This window comes from Cnephaeus nilssonii (genome assembly GCF_951640355.1).
Source record: "Cnephaeus nilssonii genome assembly, chromosome: 18".
In the NCBI taxonomy this organism is placed as follows: Eukaryota; Metazoa; Chordata; class Mammalia; order Chiroptera; family Vespertilionidae; genus Cnephaeus; species Cnephaeus nilssonii.
In genome coordinates this window covers 28,097,562-28,107,093 of record NC_137089.1, presented here as the reverse complement: position 1 = coordinate 28,107,093, position 9,532 = coordinate 28,097,562, and positions in this window count along the sequence as shown.

Below are 9,532 nucleotides of genomic sequence, written 5' to 3'. Positions count from 1 at the left end.
ACATACTTGATGTTAGTGAAATCATTCAGTATTTGTCTTTTTTGTGATTGGTTTATTTCAATTAGTGTAATGTAATCAAGATTTATTAATGTTGTAGCATATGACAGGATTTCCTTTTTCTTTAAGGCTGCATAATATTCCAGGATATGTATGTACCACATTTATTTTAGACATTGATCCCCTGATAGACATTTAGGTTGTTTATTTTGAAGATCCCATTTTAAATTATTTTAGTATATATCTAGAAGTAGGACTGCTAGATCATATGGTAATTCTATTTTTAACATTTTGAAAAATCTCCATACTATTTTTCATAGCAGCTACACCATTTTACATTTGTACCAACACTATACAAGGGTTCTGATTTCCTTACATTCTCTCCAACAGTTGTTATTTTCTGTTCTTTTGATAATGAACATTATATAAGGTGATATCTCATTGTGATTTTTATGTAATGTATACTTCCTAGGTGATTAGTGATGTTAAGCCTCTTTTTATATTTGTGTTTTATATATCTTCTTTGGCCTATTAAAGTCCTTTGCTGATATTTAAAACAGATTATTATTTGTTTTGTTGTTATTTCACTATAGAGTCCTTTAATATTCTGGATATTAACCCCTTATCAGATATATGGTTTACAAATATTTTCTCCCATTCCATAAGTTGTCTTTTCACTTTGTTGCTTGTTTCCTTTGTTGTATAGAAGTTAAGTTTGATATTAGTCCCATTTATCTATTTTTACTTTTGCTGTTATAGCCAATAAACTATTGCTAAATGAAGCTTTTCCCCTATGTTTTCTTCTAGGGATTTTACAATTTTTGGTCTTACCTTTAGGTCTTTAATCCATGTTGAGTTAATTTTTGAATAAAGTGTGAAGTAAGGGTCCAATCTCATTCTTTTGCATGTGGATATTTAGTTTCCCCATACTGCTGCAACCTTTGTGGTAGGGGTTCAGGATCTGAAGGAGGGGCCGACGTACAAATGAAAATACTATACAAGAAATATGAATTTAGAAGGCACGGCGGTGGGGGGGGGGGCAGGTGGAGACCTCTCTCTTGGAGAGGCACACTGAAACCTGTCCTTATCTGCTTTTTATTCAGTTTTAGATACACATCTTGCCCTCAGTAAAGCACGGCAAACCAGACCATCTCTAAGGTCAATAAAGATCAGTAAAGATCAGTGAGGTTCAGTAAACATTTACTTTGAGGCTCTTAGGTCAGAAAATTGCTTCGAGCCATCACTATCTCAACACAGCCCTGCTAACGCCCAAGGTCCATCAGCCTTCCGCGTTCTTGGTGCACTATTATGACAGTATTGGGATAGTGGTGGCTTCCCGCACCATACCATTTGTTAGAGACCATCCTTTCTACATTGTGTATTCTTGGCACCCTTGTCGACAATTATTGGACCATGAATGTGAAAGTTTACTTCTGGGCTCTCTATTCTGCTCCATGGATCTATATGTAGTTCAATCTTTCTGCCAGTACCATAGTATTTTGATTAATGTATCTTTGCAATGTTTTGAAATCAGGGATTATGAAGCCTCCAGCTTTGTTTTTCTTTCTCAAGATCATTTTGAATATCCAAGGTCCTTTGAGGTGGCCCATGAATTTTAGAATTTTTTTCCCAATTTCTGCAAAAAATTTTTTTTACAGGGATAGCAATGAATCTACAGATTTCTTTAGGTAGTATGGATATTTTAATAACATTAAGTCTTCCATCCTATGAAATAAAAATGTTTTGTGTGTCCTTTAATTTTTTTTAATAAATGATTTATAGTTTTCAGTGTACAAGTCTTCTACCTCCTTCGTTAACTTTATTCCTGTTTTTAAAGTTTTGATTCTCTGCCACTGCTTTCTGACCTGTACAAAGCTGGACAATATATTTCACAATGGTGCTCAGGGAATACTAACAGATTTATGACCCTCCTAGATAGCAATGACAGCCAAAAGCTGCAGGAAGATTTCCCACTTCATTTCCACTTTCTAAATCTCATAGAACCTATTTCTAATACAGAACCTTAGCTGCAAGGAAATCTAGGAAATACATTTTTGGCTTTCTACTTTCTCTGGTAGAATGAGGGTAGAAGAACCAGTATAAAGTAGCTAGCTTAGAGTAAGCAATATTGGTGTTCTTTCTACATCCCTCTTGATCCCTTATATTGGTTCTCTGCATCCATCATCATCCCACTTCTGTGTGCTACTGCTAATGTAGAACCTTCAACTTTCTTTAGAGGATTATGCTTGAGTTTTTGGAGCCAACCATTTCCCCATTTCCAACTGGAAATTTATCTCCTGTCTGCCTGCCCATCATCAGTGGTTTATACCAATAACTGACTGGTGTGGGGCTAAAAATGCTCAGCTGAGGCTCGGACTTAGCCTGAAATCCCATCTTTTTTTTTGGACATGATAAAGGTGTTTGCTAACTATGATGGTAATCATATTAATATACAAATATTATCAAATCAACACATTGTATATCTTAAATGTATATAGTACTATATATATCAATTATATCTCAATAATAAACAGCGCAATCAGAGCAGACCATTAGAATTATGCATATCCACCTACCTTCACATACATTATTTTTTCAACTAAGAGATTTGTTACATGGAATTGCCCTTACATAATTATTCAATTGGAAGAGCTGGTTAAACAGTCTATGAAAGACCATTCATTGTCTTTACTTCTGATGCTGGAGCTTGGAGTCGGCAGGGCAGGAAGTCGGGAAGGGAAGGAAAATGGAAAGTGGGAGAGCAGGGATAAGCCAGGACCCATGAGGATAGACTGGAACCCAAGTCAGTCTCACTCTGTCTCCAGTTTTGATATGAATGTCCTGCAGGAGGTGCTCTGCTTTCATCCCCCAGGCTCCATTGCTCCACTGGAATGCAAGCCCTACTAGTGCACGGAGCAGACACTCAGGACAGCCCATTGTTCCAGGACCATTTACTAGGTTAGCCTTCCTTTTCCCAGTGAATTAAATTGCCATGTTCTCATATATACAAACACCTAGGTTTGGATTCCTGTTTTATTCCACTTATCAATTTTTCCCCTTTACTTATATTTATTTGATTAAATAGCCTTATAATATGTTTTGATATTTGGTAAGCAAATTTCTCTCACTATTTTTTTTTTCTTAAAATATTTTTCCTTGACTATTCTTTGAGATATTCATTAGAATTATTTTAACTTTCCCCTTCCCTATCCTGCTTTCTTTTCTCCTTTACCAGTCTCCCAGGGAGTACTTCTTTAATAAATACTTGGCACATGTGCCTTGTCCTTAGGCTCTGCTTCCAAGAAATTGATCTAAGATAGTGTAGGCAAGTAGCTTAGGGTAACTAAGAATGATTTATGTGTAGATTTTAAGTGCTTCCTCACCTACTGCTTTATTAAAATTGCTAATATACAATCCATACATATAGCCTCTTCCTTCAGGCATAAATTCAGTATTTCAGTTAGAAGAATGGATTGTTTTATTTGGTTAGTATATTTTGTCAATTCATGCTAGCTGATTATAAGCTACTTACTCTCTTAATACTTTAAGAAAAAGTTGTTTCTTCAAATTTGTTCCATTATTTCAGTTTTCTTTCTTTAAAAGAACACCTGTTTCCTCCCCCCCCCCTCTGTCTTTCTCTCTTCCTTTATTTCTTTCTCTCTTTCTTCCTTTCTTTGCCAACATTTTTCTTCTCTTGAACTTTTAAATAAGTTTTAATCAATATTGTCCCAAGTAGATCCCGGGAAAGGATCTGGGGTGTTTATCTAAGGCAGGCGTCCTCAAACTACGGCCCACGGGCCACATGCGGGTGTTTTTGCCGTTTTGTTTTTTTTTACTTCAAAATAAGATATGTGCAGTGTGCATAGGAATTTGTTTATAGTTTTTTTTAAACTATAGTCCGGCCCTCCAACGGTCTGAGGGACAGTGAACTGGCCCCCTGTTTAAAAAGTTTGAGGACCCCTGATCTAAGGCATCCCTTGAGATAAACTTTAAACATGCAGGTGTGGGACATTCAAGTAGTTGCTAGCGAAGAGGCTACTCTATGCAAGCAGGACCAAGGGCAGGCGTAGGGCCAAAAAGACCAGAAGCTTTACTTTAAATTTTAAGCGTATGCAAAGTAATTCAATTAACTGCCAAAAGAATTACACCACATGAAACATGCAGTTGCAAATCACACAGCACTTTTATTACTCACACAATTCCTGGTGCTGCGGGTATAGGCTTATTGGGGATCCCAGTGGTGCCGTCCTCTGGGGTCCGGCCGCTAGGCTGGTCTGGTCTGGATGCAGGGGGCCAGCATTTCTCACACAAGAGCTGGGTCGTGTCTCAATCGGAAGTTACTAGCCTTTCTTCTGTCCTCTGGCAGGAGAGCATGAAGCGGCGTTGCTTGCTGGACTGACAAAAGGACGTGCCTTTGTGGCTGACTTGACAGGCAAGCACTGGGCTGGTCAGGATCCCCATTTTTAAAGCCTGCACCCTATTTGCAGCAGTCCAGGTGGCTATCAACGAATTACATCAGTGCACACATGCTTATCTCAAACAGGACAAGGGGCTACATGTGGTTATCTAGGGAGAGTACATCACTCATTCAAGTGGTTATCTTGACAATCACTTTGAGTTGTTTACTGAAGTTCAAATTCTTATCTATGAGGTACACAGGGCAGTGGGGAATCACACTTTAAGTTTCAAGGAAAGTTAATTTAAACATTTTAAAACTGTCTTAATATATATATTTTTAGGCATTTTAAAAACATTTCTATATATATATTACTATGACACTTGTCTGGCACCAGCGCTGCCAACTCCCTCGGGGTTGCATATGGTTCATGGTTTATGGCCTCTGTAAAATGGGAGTATTCTGGGAAACAGGTTCTGCAAGTCAGGACAGGCATCACAGATAAGAATGGAGTTTATCGGCAAGCAAGCCCGTGCGTTGGAATGCAAGTTATTGGCACATATGCAGATAGCTAGCCCCCCAAATGTCTTCTTTTTCCCTGCAGGTGAAGTAGGGTAATAATGTTTTCAGGTCTTGAGGACAGCTCTCAGGTCACGACTGGTGTCCCTCTGTCTGATTTCATGGAAAAGCAGTCAGAGGGTCCTTCCCTCTTAGGGCTCAGGAGTTGAAACATAAGTTAGGTCTTTAGCCTACCAGAGGTTCATTGTGACCATTAGTCAAGTCCAGGTCATTGTCTTCTGCTGCCTCAGGGATTAATGATTAGTAAGGGAAGGGCTAAGGTTTTGGGGGTATGAAGACCAAAGAAACAAAAGATTTCTAGAGCTAGAACTCAAAGTTAAGTTTAATCAAAGTCATAAGGACCCTTGCTTTCATTTCCATATGATGTATTGGCAGAACTGTTGCTGTTTGTAAATTAGCCATTAAAGACTGAATAAAAGTTGAAGTAACCATGACTTGTGAGAAAAAAAAATTTACATAGAAGACATAATATTGTTTGGCTCACCTTAAATCAGAAATAGTATTTATGAAATTTGATGCTAAATGATAAATTGTTTTGGTGTGAGAATAATGGAATGTCTTGAAATGCTGATTTGAGGAAACTAATGCCAGCACCTAATTTCCACATTGCTTTCATTTACATGGTTTAATTTAATTTTTGAAGCCACCCCTGTTATGAGCACGCCTTTGGTTGTGTGCGGGAGCAAAATTTGCCACCCCAAAATATATCTCTTTGGAATAAGGATTCTTTTAGGCTGGTTATTTTTAAGACACAGCAGCTACAGGAGAAGCCCTGAAAACCAAGAAGTTAACCTTTGTAGGAGCATTTGAGATCTTGCTTCTCAGCATATGCCACCAGTTTGGCTCAAATAAACTCTTGTAAACATTCTTTAAAAAAATGGTTACCTTTTAGAAAGGACATTTACATATGTAAGGGAAATCTTCATTTGTAAAAGTGTCTCCCTCTCTGTACTAAGAAGATGGGTGATCTTATCTCTAGAAACTCTTTATCAGTGGAGAAGGCAAGGATTTAAGTCTGTGTTAACAACCTTGTTTACTGTTCTTTTCCTGGTAACCTCCCTTAATGGACACTCCCCACCCCAAACATCTTCTTTTGTCTTCAGTTAATAATGGTATTTACTACTAAGGTGGTGGCTTCAGTCATTTTGGCCAGTTACTCAGTTTTTCCTGGGTTCCTCCAGAGTGTTTAGGAGGTATACATGGTATTAAACTTTCCTTTGTTTTCTCCTGTTAATCCATCATTTATTACAGGGATGTCTCAGCCAAGCCCAGAAGGGTAGAGGAGAAATGCCAATACAGTTGCAAATGACAGCAAACTCATAATGGATTAGCTTGGAAGATTTGAAAATATGTTGGCTCATTTAAACTAACAGAGTGGGATAATCTGAGTATGCCTGGGTCCAGATACTCAAGCAGTAGAATCTGGGCAGTTTTGCTCTTCTTAGATCTCTGTTGCCATCATTCCCAGGCACCTTTCATCACATAGTGGCAAAGATGCCTGCATATAATTCCATTTCTTCTGCATTCTGTTAACTCCACAACCCTCAGAAAAGAAAGCACTTTACTTGTAGCTTCTGGGTGCAATTTCCTAGCTTCATCTTGTGACACCTTTGGAATCAGGGCATGGAATCAAATTTATCTGAATCTATTAGGCCAATAGTGGGGAAGGAATGGACTCAAAATATTCCAACACCCACAGGCACTCAATGTGTGTGTGTGTGTGTGTGTGTGTGTGTGTGTGTGTGTGTATTACAGTCAGGTTTTACTGTTACAGAGATTCGGATCAATCAAACAATGCAGGAGAGGTTGGAGAGATTCACTTTAATCACCCAGGTGGGCTTAGAGAAAATGAATTCAAATTCTAAGCCCCGTTACAAGTAGAACTTCCCTTTTTATTAAGGAGCCAGCCCTATGTGCACTTAGTGGTTATCTCGCAGCTGGCCTTGAAAACAACACAGTTCTATCCAATTAAAAAATGCACCTGGCATGGCATAGAGATTATGGGCATATCTAGTGTCTGACCTATAAGGTCAGGCAGCTAAGCTTATCTTCAAAGAATTCCAAACAGTAGTTTTACAAAATAGGAGTTTTCCTTCTCATTACTATTATTCTTATTTTATAAAAGAAGATGCTTTGACATTGTTATATGCCTAAGGTGACATAGGTAGTAAGAGGTATGGACAAAAAAAAGGGGTTTCTATGGAAAGTAAGCTCACTATCCTGTAATCCAATTGACGCATCCATCTTATATAAAAACTGCTGTTTGAAATTTTAACCCTGCTATTTGGCTTCTGTAAATGCTTGCTTGCTTAAATAATAAGGAAAATAAGACTACTCCCACTTCAGAGAGGCCATTAAACCTTCCTGGGACAAAATTATCAGTGCTGGCACCAGGCCAGGCCTTTGGTTGAGATCTCAAGGCCCCAGCACACAGGGGCTCTTTAAGAACTTGCAAAAGGGGCCGGAAACACCCCATATTTGGGAGACAAAGAAGGTAAAAACATATAAATAGGGAAAATTCCTCCATGTTGGGGCCCAGAATTTGAGAGACATTATCCTTTGGACCTGCGCTTAATAAAATGTAACTCCAAACTCTCTGAGCATGACTTGATTTACTCTGGTTCTCTGTAACGCAATCCCTGTCTTGTTTTTTTCCCACTTCCAGGTAATCTTCCTTATTTCTCTCCTTAATTTCAAATGCTCATAAATTGCTAACTGGCAGGTCATAGTGGGTAGTTACGCCCAGGCATGTACCTTTTCAGTAAAAGGTTTATTTTTGCCTTATGCAAGTCCTGTCCATTGTTGTTTCTGTGCATCTAGGTTTAACCCACCTTAACTACCCTCAAGAGAGCACATAACCCTGTTAACTATCCTGTAATCCAATCCCTTGTTTTCTCCCACTTCCAGGTAATCTTCCGTCTCTCCTTAATTTCAAATGCACAAAAGAAGCTGAAAAACTGTTGTTCTTGGGAGCATTTGAGATCTTGCTCTCTGGCATATGTCATCAGTTTGGCTCAAATAAAGTCTTATAAAAATTCTCTAAAGTTTGGAAGTTTCTTACATTGACAGAAGACTTTAAGAAAAACAGATGTTATTCCAGTGTTAATGAATTATAGATTTAGAGCTGAAAGTGACCTAAAACTATAATGTAAAATTTTTTCCCATGGTTCTCAAACTCTTATTTGTTGAGCTTAAGAGTTGTGCAGGTGTTCCAAAAGAGGTGGGAAATCCCTCATGTTCAAGCATAGCAGATTTGTGTTTATTTGTCTTACATTTTGGACTACACGAGAATCTGTAAGAGAAAACATTCCTTGTGTTAGAAAAGTTTCCAAACAATTGCTCTGACTCACTCTTTTATTATAAAGAAGTTTCCCAGTGTTACGATCAGCCCAAAGATGCCCGGCAATCATGGTAACTCATCTCTGCCAATGTAAACCAATAGCACAAACTGAAATGTATTCAATAGTCTTTGAGGCAAATATTCTGATCAAAGAACAGATGTGAAAGTTTGCTCATTTCTCAGTCTATGGGGGTATCTAAAGATGTTTTCAGTCTTTTCCCACCAACCTGAAGGATATCACCCACTTTATGGAAGCAATTCCAACATAGGAGCGAGTTAATATAGTAAGGATAATGATGGGGAGAAAAATCTCTTATGTTGTAAAATTTCCTCAAGTTACTCTAAAATTCTAATGATTTCTCCCCCCCTCCCCCACGGTATAATTTAATGCAAAATCCTTACATTTTTGGCATCAGAGGTATAAACTCAAATTCTTCAGGGGTGTGGCATATCATGCACATGTGTTCAGCTGGCTATGCATAATTCTGAACTGGACAGTGCACACTCTATCTGCCGGGGCAGCCTCTATTCAGCTCAGCTGACTGTTGCCTTACAGCCATCATCATTTGAGAGATTTTATTTTTGAGCCTGAATGTTTAAATATTAAAAACTCAGATTAAAAATAAATATATAATTTGTCCTTTAAAAAAAACATGTCCATAGTTTTAAAAAGGCCATGAGTTACCCATTTGTGATTTCTGTTTTACCTAATAATTGCACTACGTGCATGGGGAATAATTGTACTATTATTATCAACTTTCTTGAAGATGACTGTTTTTCTTAAACATTTTGTTCAAACCCATAGAACATACAAAAACAATCACATAGGTTCTACGAAACAGATACTTCAAAGAAAAAAAATATTCAGAGGACATAATAGCCTGAAATAGGGAGCAATATTTTTTAATTCAATTTTTATTAAAAATCTCTATTGAATGTTGTATTTGGCAAAAGCTATATACTCTTTGGTGCCTAATGCATCTTTATTTGGGTGTGTTGACCCCACCTGTTTATCAAATCATTCTCTATGGAAGAAAGAGCTTATTTCTGGAAAAAATGTGTTAGGAACAGAGGAGACATTTACTGCATTTTATATACTCCACCCTCAACATAAAAAATAGTTCTTTCAAAATGTATTGCAGGTTTGACTAATCCACTAGTTTATATCTTTGATTCTTGTCTTGGCTAGGTCTTGTGTAAGTACTTAATGAATCATTGTT